This window comes from Cetorhinus maximus, chromosome 30 (genome assembly GCF_964194155.1).
Source record: "Cetorhinus maximus chromosome 30, sCetMax3.hap1.1, whole genome shotgun sequence".
Classification (NCBI taxonomy): Eukaryota; Metazoa; Chordata; class Chondrichthyes; order Lamniformes; family Cetorhinidae; genus Cetorhinus; species Cetorhinus maximus.
The window spans coordinates 3,546,875-3,559,605 of record NC_135908.1 but is presented as its reverse complement, the minus strand read 5'-3'; the positions used below and the strand labels follow the sequence as shown (position 1 = coordinate 3,559,605).

The following is a 12,731-nucleotide window of genomic DNA, read 5'->3' as shown; positions in this document are numbered from 1 at the left end:
AAATATAAAACATGTCCAGCAAAGAGTAGGGTGTTTTATTCTTCCCTGTGGAAACCTTGGGGCAGCATTAGACAAGGTAAACTTTCTTCATTTCAAACTGTGGACTTTGTAAATATGTATTTCCAAAGTAGTGTTATCTGGGTCATACATTAGGAATTCTACTAGGACAACACATAAAACAAGTACACGTCATCTTTCCCATCATTGGCAAAATATCCATTTCAAAGATTTGAACACCACCCACCTTCCTTCCAATGTTATTGAGTCAGGAACTCGACAGTGTGAAACAAACTCTGCCATGTTTAAACAAGCGTGTGGCAGGCGCTTTTCAACTCCTTTGCAAAAAGTCAAACTGCACACATATTTCATGTTGTTCACAATTGGGAAGCATATCAGTTTAAGCATCACCAATAATTTTCCTCATCATCCTTTATGCTTCGAACCACACAATTGCAGCAGGAGCAGCCTACGTCAGGGGGGTCACATCTTCTGCCAATAATCAAGGCAACATGTCAGCATGCTAGTGAACCGTGTCACATCATATCCTGCTCTTAACCAAAAATTCCCACTAGTACTTTCCAGCAGAGTTCATTAGACAGCTAGAAGAAGTGTAAACCTGGCTATTTGCTCCTCAATGGCCTAAAACCCAAATCATCTTCCGGTCTGTCTGGTTTAAAATTTTCCTTTAACATACAGTAAATGCAAACTAATCCACACATTACAGCTAGAGTAAAATATTCTCATTTCCTAGTCCTAAAGGAATCATAATTACTGTGCTATACAATACAGGTGAATGGAGTAGAAAGGCTATAATTTGTCAGGGGTTGAGATAGCATCGAGAATCTAGATTAAATTGCAGCCTCATGAATCACTCCAAGCCACCTTTAACATTACACTACAGGCTTAATAAAATTTAAACAATGTTGATAGTTTAATAGTGAAGAAATTACAATGAACACTAACAGGCTACTGGAATGTCATTACAGCAGTCAAACACAGATTCTTAGGAGTGGGGACAAGATTAAAAATAACCTGGGAAACACTTCATAACTTACATTCTGAACAGATTCCAAAAGAGAGAATTTCAGGTACGAATATTGCCCATACCGTAAAACAATATTACAAGTCAAATATTCACATTCGAGATACATTCATAGTGCTATTTGCAATTTTATTTAGTCATTTGTGATTAGCATAACAGACAACGATCATTAGTATGCTTGCTGTTAATGCATGCATTATGTCTGCAAAGAATTATTCCCTATTTTCTGGCTGATGGTCAATGAGAAATAGTTCTTCTTTAAAGCAATGCCAGGCTAAGAGATTATGCATGACAATCAAACCTTCAAGCATAATTGAGGAAATAACGGCGATCTTTACTGAGACACTGAACGAGTTTGTTTATCTTTGCTTCAATTTGTAACCCTGGAGAAAAAAATTGGTAATTTTATAAAATTGCAGTTTTTAAATCATGCTTAAAATGTCTGCATTCAGGGATACAGCTCAAAAACAGAACCCCAACTAGTACTATATAAGAATTCAAATGACTCCTGTATTATAAATACATCACTGAATTCTAACATTTTATAATAGTGTGCTTTGTGATAACACTAACAGATTTCATAGATGCTATCCTTATTAGCCTAGTATAAGCAACATGTCTTGCATATCACTACATCTATCTACTATGCATGCCAGAGTTTTGGAATACTGTCTTGTTTGAACACCTCAAGCTGTTTGCGTCATGTCTATTTGAAATGTCAACTAGTTATTTAGCTTGCCCTTGGTTCTTCGCTGCTAGGCTGACAACAGATTGGTATCCTGTGAGCCACTGCGTCAAGTTTAAAATTAGAAGTGAACATCCAGTCAATGTAATTTATGAAAAACAGAACAAGTAGTGATTCTGATTCCACAAAAGTAGCCCTTTCCCCACCACCCACCTCCCCTTGAAGATTTTGTTCAATAAATTCTTGCTCTCCATCCCACATGAGCTGCCAAACCAAAGTTTAGCCTTATATTAAGAACGGACATGCAATAGATAGTTGATCAGGCACGTAGCATTGGCTGGACCATAGATCAGAATTATATGGATCAAGGAATTCAGGTAAAAGACACTTCTTCAATGAGAAATCAAATAATATTCATGACCTTTGCTCTGAGACAGAGGGAAGTTGGTAAGTAATGTATGATTCATGCTGGAAGGATCCAGTTCCTACATCTTTTTGCAGGTTGATATGTTTTTCACACAACTGTCCTGTGCATTAATATGTCAAAACATGGCCTTCAATATTTTAAACTTCACTTTATAAATTGTTTAATCTCCAAAATTAGCTATGGCAACATGTATAAAACTAAACCATGAAGCAATTTTCATTCACAGTATGCATAGCTTCAAGACATAAGTAGCACCTTGTTACGGGTCCTCAGAACATCCCAAAACATGTTACGTAAAATTAATGACTTTTGAAGGTAAGCAAATATTGCAATCAACTTATACACAGCACAAACAACAGTGAGACAAATGACAAGATCAATTCTTTGGTCATGAGAAATAAATGTTGGGCAGGACACCAGGAGAACTCTTCTGCTTCTGCTTGAGTGATGCCATGGGGTTTTTTACAGCCATCTGAAGGCAAATTAGGCCTCAGTTTTGCAGCTCACCCAAAAGGCAGCACTGCACTCAAGTGTCAACCTGGATTGTGCGCTCATATTGTAAACGTATGTATTATTTCATACCACCCTTTAGGTTACTGCACATTTAAAACTGTGTCACAACCAAAGAGTTCCGATCTGCACAGGAAGATTACATTTTGCCTGATTAATAACTTGTTGGGGTGTTTGGATATTTCTGTTCCACGAATGAGAAGGCTATCCTAACAGAAGATTCCGTACGTCTATATTCACTGCAAATTAAAATCCAAAAATTGTTTATATTTGACATAGAATATTGAAGGCAGATGGGGCAGGGAGAGGAGGATTAAGTAGCAAGAAAAAAAAATGTGGTTTAAGTCTTTTTTTTAAGAAACTACATTCTGCTCTCAAAATGTAAAAAAAAGTGTTTTGGATTCATATGCCTTATCAAATCACACAAGCATCAAAATCAATGGATCAACTCCAATCTCCACTCAACATTGAAATGTGTAACATTTCAGCAAGTCTAAACAGTAGAAGACTAATGCAAGCAGAAAAAAATTAAATATTCAAGTTGCTTTTTTTTTAAAAAATTCATTCATGGGATGTGGGCTTCGCTGCCTGGACCAGCATTTATTGCCCATCCCTAGTTGCCCTTGAGAAGGTGGTGGTGAGCTGCCTTCTTGAACCACTGCAGTCCATGTGGTGTAGATACACCCAGTGCTGTTAGGAAGGGAATTCCAGAATTTTGTCCCAGTGACAGCGAAGGAACAGTGATATATTTCCAAGTCAGGATGATGAGTGACTTAGAAGGGAACATCACCACCTGGAAGTTCCCCTCCATCTGCTGCCCTTGTCCTTCTAGATGGTAGAGGTCATGCATTTGGAAGGTACCATCTAAGGAGCCTTGGTGAATTCCTGCAATGCATCTTGTAAACGGTACACACTGCTGCTACTGTGCGTCGGTGGTGGAGGGAGTGAATGTGGTGCCAATCAAGCGGGCTACTTTGTCCTGGACGGTATCAAGCTTCTTGTGTTGTGGGAGCTGCACTCATCCAGGCAACTGGGGAGTATTCCATCTCACTTCTGACTTGGGCCTAGTAGATGGTGGACAGGCTTTGGGGAATCAGGTGGTGAGTTACTTGTCACAGGATTCCAAGGTGACCTGCTCTTGTACCCAGTGTTTACATGGCTAGTCCAGTTCAGTTTCTGGTCAATGGTAACCCCCCAGGATGTTGATAATGGGGGATTCAGCAATTGTAATGTCATGCGACAATGGTTAAGATTCTTTCTTCTTGGAGATGGTCATTGCCTGGGGCTTGTGTGGCGTAAATGTTACTTGCCACCTGTCAACCCAAGCCTGGATATTGTCCAGGACTTGCAGTATCTGGACATGGGTTGCTTCAGTATCTGAGGAGTTGCGAATGGTGCTGAACAATGTGCAATCATCAGTGAACATCCCCACTTCTGACCTTAGGATGGAACGAAGGTCATTGATGAAGCGGTTGAAGGTGGTTGGGCTGAGGACTCTACCCTGAGGAACTCCTGTAATGATGTCCTGGAGTCGAGATGACTGACCTCCAACAACCACAGCCATCTTCCTTTGTGCTGGGTATGACTCCAACCAGTGGAGAGTTTTCCCTCCCCGATTCCCATTGACTCCAGATTTGCTAGGGCTCCTTGATGCCACACTGTCAAACGCGGCCTTGATGTCAAGGGCAGTCACTCTCACTTGGGAGCTCAGCTCTTTTGTCCATGTTTGAACCAAGGCAGTAATGAGGTCAGGAGCTGAATGGCCCTGGTGGAACCCAAACTGGGCGTCAGTGAACAGGTTATTGCTAAGCAAGTGCCACTTGATAGCACTGTTGATGACCCCTTCCATTACTTTACTGATGATCGAGTGTAACTGATGGGGTGGTAATTGGCCAGGTTGAATTTGTCCTGCTTTTTGTGTGCAGGACAAACCTGGGCAATTTTCCACATAGCCAAGTAGATGTCAGTGATGTAGCTGTACTGGAACAGCTTGGCTAGGGGCGTAGCAAGTTCTAGAGCACAAGTCTTCAGTACTATTGCTGGAATATTGTCAGGACCCATATCCTTTGCAGTATCCAGTGCCTTCAGCAGTTTCTTGATATCACATGAAGTAAACTGAACTGGCTGAAGACTGGCATGTGATGCTGGGAGCCTCCGGAGGAGGCCGAGATGGATCATCCACTCGGCACTTCTGGCTGAAGCTTGTAACAAATGCTTCAGCCTTATCTTTTGCACTGATGTGCTGGGTGCCCCCATCATTGAGGATGAGGATATCTGTGGAGCCTCCTCCTCCAATGAGTTGTTTAATTGTCCACCACCATTCACCACTGGATGTGCCAGGACTGCAGAGCTTAGATCTGATCCACTGGTTGGGGGATCGCTTAGCTCTATTACTTGCTGCTTATGTTGTATGGCACACAAGTAGTCCTGTATTATAGTTTCACCAGGTTGGCATCTCATTTTTAGGTATGCCTGGTGCTGCTCCTGGCATGCCTACCTGTACTTTTCATTGAACCAGGGCTGATCCCCTGGCTTGGTGTTAATGGCATAGTGGGGGATATACCAGGCCATGAGGTTACAGATTGCGTTTGAGTACAATTCTGCTGCTGGTGATGGCCCACAGCGCCTCATGAATGCCCAATGGAGTTGCTAGATCTGTTCGAAATTTATCCCATTTAGCACGGTGGTAGTGCCACACAACACGATGGAATGTATCATCGATGTGAAGGCGGAACTTTGTCTCCACAGTGACTGTGCGGTGGTCTCTCCTACCAATAGTGTCATGGACAGATGCATCTGCGGCAGGCAGGTTGGCGAGGATGAGGTCAAGTATATTTTCCCCTCTTGTTGGTACCCTCACCACCTGCCACAGACCCAGTCTAGCAGCTATGTCCTTTAGGATTCGGCCAGTTCAGTCAGTGGTGGTGCTACCGAGCCACATTTGGTGATGGACATTGAAGTCCTCCCATCCAGAGTACATGCTGTGCCCTTGCCACTCTTAATGCTTCCTTTTACCATAACTATTTATATTTAATATCCAATGAACTATGACAACCATCCCACCAGAAGTGTACAATTGTTACAAGGTGCTATGCAAAGGTTCATTCCTCTGACCTTTAAAAATGCAAACGCAGACAACAATCAGTGAACAATGCATGCAGTGAAAACCTTAGCAAATTTACATATAAAATTGACAGGAAAGATCAAAAAGAGCACAACATGTAACTGCACAATTCAGCATTTGAAATTGTTCATACAGCATGAATTAATATATCAAGCATCTAGGTACTTTGAAAAAAACTACCAAGATTTTTGTGGATAATGGCAAATATTAAAGGGAGTTGAAGGAACATCTGGTAACCGATGCACAATTTTCAAATGTCATTAAAACATTTTAGAGGTATGGCTTGTATTATTCATTCTCAGGGTGTAGGTGACACTGGCAAGACTGGAATTTATTACACATCCCTGTTGTGGCATAAGTGGGTGGCTTGCTCGGTGGCAGAGGGCAATTAAGAGTCAACTGTATTGGCGTGGGGCTAGAGTTGCATAAAGTACAAGTGAGGCAAGGATGCAAGCCAACCAGTTGGGCTCTTTAGTTTTATACTGATAGCAAGATTTTTATTTCCAGATGTTATTTTTCAATAAACTGAATTCAAATTCTTCAACAGCCATAGTGAGATCTGAACCCATATTCTCTGGATCATTAATCTAGTAATTTAACCACTATTCTACTACACCCACAGCCGCAAAGTAGATATGAAGATGACCAAAAAGTCCATCAAGTCAAAAGTTAAGATGAATGCTCACCCGGAAAACTGTAAAACCTATCAAACTGTTCCAACAGTCTATAAAAATAACAAAAACAGTGTTTCTGAACTTGCACTAAATGTTGCAGAAACAGAATATTTGAAAACAAAAATAAATGAATTCACAACTTTTACTGCACAATATCACTGAGGGTCTCCAACAAAAACTACAAATTGTCTTTAAAGGATCTTTAAAATCATTCAAACTCATATGCATTCTGTCAAAAATAAATTGAAGGAGGCAAAACCCTGCAGCATTAAGCTCTTTGGGATAGAGGAATTCAAAAGAAACTTCCCACATTTCATTATCAGGACAAACCAATATAGGTAAAATATTGGCTTTCCTTCTCTCTCCCCACTACACCCCTTCCCCACTAAAACACATTTTATTGAGCAGTGTATAATCAACTGGAGAGTTAAACTCAGGCATTTTGTTCCCATCAAGAATTAAACTAATGACTCAGTGAATGCAAGCTTTTGTGTTGCAATAGACATACGTCAGATTAAAGAGCCATTGAGAGGCAAGCATGTCAGCTTGATTTGACTTCTGAACTTCAAAATGAGAGCTGCTGAAAAATGAGGGAAAACCAACTCTCCACAATCACAAATGCACTGCTTTTAAAATTGACACTTTGGTACAGTTCACAATTTGGGCAGATTTTTCCAATCAGCCCCCAGGTTAGAAAGGTTATTATCAACACCAGCAAGAGTAGATAGATACTGTTTCACATGGGTGAGCTGTAGAGGTTGGTGTGTCAAATATTGTGACATCCAGGGCAAGCATTGAAAAAAAACAAACAGTTCTAATTTCTGGCATTTCCATATACAATATTCACCTGTGGATTTTGCATGCCCATTATGGAATTCACTCACCGGCAAGATATTTACATAGTTTAGAAGAGATTACAGAACATAATAGATCCTTTTTTCAAGCTCTTGGCGCTTTAGGTACTGATCAGTCAATACACTAGATTCACTGAAATGCAATCATTCTTTGCAAGTTATATTTTATAGCATAAGCAGTTCCAATATAACCTGTGCATTTTTGTACAAAGTATATGGTCATGTAAAAACAGTCCAGTTAAAAGTAACCTTCAGGCATCAGACACTTATGAAATCACAAACCAACATGCTGCTGCCTGAAAACATTAATCGAGACCAAACAAACTGTACAGCTGGCATAGCAGCAACTTATAACTAAATGTTTCTCCTATGGAGTGCACAGCACAAATTGCAGGGATTCAGATTCTGAAAAGAGATGTAAAATTTAAAGGTAAAAACAAAATTCTGGAAAACACCTTCCCTCTTGAAAGATCGACCGGAAACCTGGATTCCATTTCTCACTCCACAGATGCTGCCAGACCTGCAGAGTGTTTCCAGAGTGCTCTGTTTTAATTGTTAAGATCTGAGTGCTCACTCCTGTGCTTACTCAGAAGAAACCAAATCACTTTAATGGTATCTGGTGCATTAAAATGATCAACAAACCAAAAGTAAAGACAAGAGCGGAAAATGTTACAGACTGTAAACTTTGTCTGTTACTGGAGTCTTAATTTAGAATCAAAAACAACACAAGCACTATTATAATCTGATGTGATCACCTTAATCTATACAAGTGAGAAACCACAGATTTCTCCATTTTAAATAGAATGCAGGAGAAAATTAACAAGATCATATCTCAGACACTCAAATTCCACTTGACAGCTACAAACTACTAAAAGCACCTGACCACCATTACATGCTTATGATCACACTACAGAGGCCAATTTTGTCTATTCTGAAACTTCTTTTATGATTCTACCTCATACAGTGCTCATTTAAAGTTAATAACCGCTTTGTCTTAAAGTACACCCAGAATAAACAAAAAGCTAAATTTAGTTGAACTTTCCACCCAATTTGAAATGGCTCAGAGCTCAAATGCTATATAAATACACAAGTAAATTCCAGTCACTCTGCATCCTCCACACAGGTTTATACTTTAACATTCTCAATGCTCACGTGAAGAATTCATTCTTTCCCAAGAATTGCAGCATAAAGCAGACATTTACAGAAAAAAGATGAATATAGGCAGGGGATAAGTCACACACCAACTGAAATGCACCTTTTTTTTGACAAGTGTAATTTTTATATTTCCCTGAAATTCCATTTCCCAATCAGCTCTTTGCAAGTATTAAAACGTAACAAGAATTCAGACACAATGCTCGAGGCTCACATGGTTTTACCAGACAAATAAGAACTAGTAGTATAACTCAAACCTGCCAACCCTATCTGTTTCAGCCGAGTATCTGGCATATTATGACATGAATACTCAAGTTAACGCTTCTGGTTGCTGATGCTGAAAAAGACACTCATTAAAAAAACATTCTGCAGCACGAATCCAGAATTCAAAAGGCAAGTATCTCTGTTTCTGTTTGGTCTGTAAAGTTATGTGATCTAAATTATTTAACAAGGTTTAAGATCCAGAACTCATTAGTTGCTCAATAATTTATGAATTCAACATTTAATGTTGATACAGTTAGCACACATCTCTTGTACTTGAATTGCAAATTCACCCGATTAAACTCAGTTGAGACTCCAGACATTTCCTTGAATACTCAAGAAAAATGTCAGCATGTACACAGGCCATGTTTGAGGAAATCAGATGACCAGCTACAAAAAAGAGCAAAGGGATACTTAATTGAGGAGCTCAAAATCATGAGGGGTTTTGATAGAGTAAATAATGAGAAGCTGTTTCCACTGGCAAAAGGTTTTGGATACTTAAGGAATTAAGGGAACTGGGCACAGTGCAAGAAAGTGGAGCTGAGGTAGATGATCAGCCATAATCGTAACAACTGGTGGAACAGGCCAAAGGGACAAATGATCTCGCCGTGCTTCTATTTCTTATGTTCTAATGGAATCAAAACATCGAGATTTAAGATAATTAGCAAAAGAACCTCTGGGGAGATCCCTTACGCAGCAAGTTACTATGATTTGGAATGTCTGAAAGGGCAGTGGAAGCAGATTCAACATTAACTTCCAAAAGGGAATTGGATAAATGATTCAAGGGAAAAAAATTTACAGGACGATGGGAAAAGTGCAAGGGAGTGGACTAACTGGATAGCTCTTTCAAAGAGTCTTCAAAAGGAATGATGGGTCAAATCTTCTTCTGTGCTGTACTAATCTATGATTCTATGATCAAGTTTGACTCAACAGAATTACGAATATGGCCAACTTTAATGCACCGTTAGAGTAATCACCACACTTGAACAGTGAGCAATTACAAAAGAAAATGCATGCAGGTATTAATAGAAAAAATTAATCCATCTCCAAAGTGGTAATTGAAGTTCATGAATAACAGCATTTAAGAGTGAATCAGATTAATATCTTTGGTGTTTCAGGGCACAGGAAGAGCAGAGAAACAGAATTAGAGATGACTGCTCTGATGTAGAATTGGCACAAGTATGTCGGGCAGAATTGTCTCTGCTCTGCTGCAATGTTCAACTTTTTGGTATGAAATTCCACTGCTAACATTTGCTCCAAGTGGACTGTTCAGTTAGCAAACTACATTTGGTGAATCATGAATGGAGGAGCTCTGAGAAAAAGGGTGATTAAAAATCAAATCTCTCAACTAACTGTCCACTTCAAGGCATGTTCTCCCTGTTAAAATTATCAGGGTTAGTAAGTGGGTCTGGAGTTACATTGATGCAGTTTACAAGCTATATACCCTCCCTACCTAGAGATGTTTTCAAACCATAGACTTACACAACACAGGAGGCTATTGCACTAATCACATCTGGGCTGGCTGTTTAGGAGCACAACCAAAATCAGACACTACCATACACTCTCCCCTTCATTTTCCTGCTTTGAATATTTATCTAGTTTTTCATAAGTCTCTGCCTCAACTGCTCACATGACCAAACTACAACAGTTTATGTAAAAAAATCTTTCAAGCTCACTGTCGATAAGAAATTTAAACTAATGACCTGCTCATCACAAACTCCTTACAGCAGGAAATAGTCTTGCCCTGTGAAATCCTTCATAACTTTAAAAATCTCTTACCTTCTCTGATCCAGCGCAAACTGCAGTACCTTGGGTTTCTACGTTAACTATATGGTAGTGTCCCATCTCTGGCATCTACCTGCTGAATCAATGTTGTATGCTCACGCTGCCTTTCTATAGCGCACCACCCAGTAACCACCACAAAGTACCATTTCGACACTAAAATACTTCAAAACATCCTGACGTCATGAAGTGTGCTAAATAAACGCAAGTCTTTTTAATGCCTCTCATTACATAATGCAAGAATACTGCAGTTGATTTCCCCCCCCAAAATAACTTTACATACCTTGAATGCATTTAATAAAATAGTCACATCTATAATTAAGCTTTCCAACTCCACAATTGAGATAAAACCTGGTCCTTCATAAAGAAATTGCATAATTAATAAAAACTTTAAGTTCAAGAGAACATAGGAGACAAATTTTAATTGTTGGTGTGGAGGCCGGGGCGTGGAGGTGGAGTGACGGTGGGGGCACGGAACGCGACCCTCCCCAGCTCCGCCAAGGGGGGTGAGGTGGGGTGGGTGGGGGGGTGGGGGGGCGGCCCCAGCTCCAAGGGGGGGGTGGGGGGGGCGGCCCCAGCTCCACCAAGGGGGGTGGGGGGGGCAGCCCCAGCTCCACCAAGGGGGGTGGGGGGGGCAGCCCCAGCTCCACCAAGGGGGGTGGGGGGGGGCGGCCCCAGCTCCACCAAGGGGGGTGGGGGGGGCGGCCCCAGCTCCACCAAGGGGGGTGGGGGGGGCGGCCCCAGCTCCACCAAGGGGGGTGGGGGGGGGCGGCCCCAGCTCCACCAAGGGGGGTGGGGGGGGCGGCCCCAGCTCCACCAAGGGGGGTGGGGGGGGCGGCCCCAGCTCCACCAAGGGGGGTGGGGGGGGCGGCCCCAGCTCCACCAAGGGGGGTGGGGGGGGCGGCCCCAGCTCCACCAAGGGGGGTGGGGGGGGCGGCCCCAGCTCCACCAAGGGGGGTGGGGGGGGCGGCCCCAGCTCCACCAAGGGGGGTGGGGGGGGCGGCCCCAGCTCCACCAAGGGGGGTGGGGGGGGCGGCCCCAGCTCCACCAAGGGGGGTGGGGGGGGCGGCCCCAGCTCCACCAAGGGGGGTGGGGGGGGGCGGCCCCAGCTCCACCAAGGGGGGTGGGGGGGGCGGCCCCAGCTCCACCAAGGGGGGTGAGGTGGGGGGCGGCCCCAGCTCCGCCAAGGGGGGTGAGGTGGGGTGGGTGGGGGGGTAGGGGTGGATGGGTGGGTGGGGGGGGTGGGGTGGGGGGGGGGGCGGCCCCAGCTCCAAGGGGGGGTGGGGGCGGCCCCAGCTCCACCAAGGGGGGTGGGGAGGGGGGCGTTTGGGGCGGCCCCAACTCCGCCATGGCGGGGGGTGGGGGAACCTCCACGGGAGGCCCGGCGAGTGGGACGCTCACTTCCTTATAATAACGCGCCGCAGGAGGAGTCCCTCCCACCCTCTCCGCTCACACTCACTCTCTCTCACAGACACAAAACAGGCCTCAGGTAACCCACTGGAACCCGGCTCGGGTATGAAGTACCGTTTGGCGGCCTGAGGCCTCTCCTACCGGCTGACGAACTGACCGGCTGAAGGAAGGTGGCTCACTGGTCAAGTTATTTTTCTCCCCGCCCCCATCACACTCACCTTGTCCGCCGCCGCCGCTCAAGCTTCTCCCTCTCCCTTGCTCCGCGCAACCGCCCGGGCGCAGTGCTGGGCGGGTCCTCGCGCCGGCCACCCGCCAGCTAGCCAATCAAAACCGCGCTCTGCCGCCCACCTATTGGAGGCTCCCCCCCCCCACCCCCGGCCACTTTGATTGACTTGAACTCAGTCCAATGGGTCTCATTGGTTTTTTTTTTATACTCTCCCGCCCCCGTCCGGTCCAGCCAATAGACAAAGCGTTTCCTTCTCTCATCATGATTGGCCGCCGCTTGGACCAATCGGATCACCGCGCCGCGCTCGCCTCTCCATTGGCTGAGGATGGTGAGCCGGCCAATCGCTATTCAAGTCCGCTCGCAGCTGCCAATCGAATCATAGAATCGCTGCAGCGCAGCAGAAGGCCATTCAACCCGTCGTGTCCTTGCTGGCTTTCCTAAGGAGCAATTCAAATGCTGCCCCTCTCTCCACATACTTGCACATTCCTCCTTATCAGGTGTTTGGAAAATGTAGAAAACTTTACGGCACAGCAGGAGGCCACTCTGCCCATCGTGTCTGAGCCGGCCCTAAAACGACCTCCCTG

At 43.9% G+C, this 12,731-nt stretch overlaps 1 protein-coding gene across 1 annotated transcript in view; it reads right to left on the bottom strand.

The window, feature by feature from the left end:
* LOC144669978 (tyrosine-protein kinase CSK) overlaps positions 1-12,233 on the bottom strand; it is a 128,286-nt gene extending 116,053 nt beyond the window's left edge. Inside the window, exon 1 of the mRNA XM_078532279.1 lies at positions 12,140-12,233. The gene's annotated coding sequence lies outside the window, so the exon portion shown is untranslated. The remainder of the gene's footprint in view (positions 1-12,139) is intronic.
* Between the last annotated feature and the right edge of the window lie 498 nt (positions 12,234-12,731).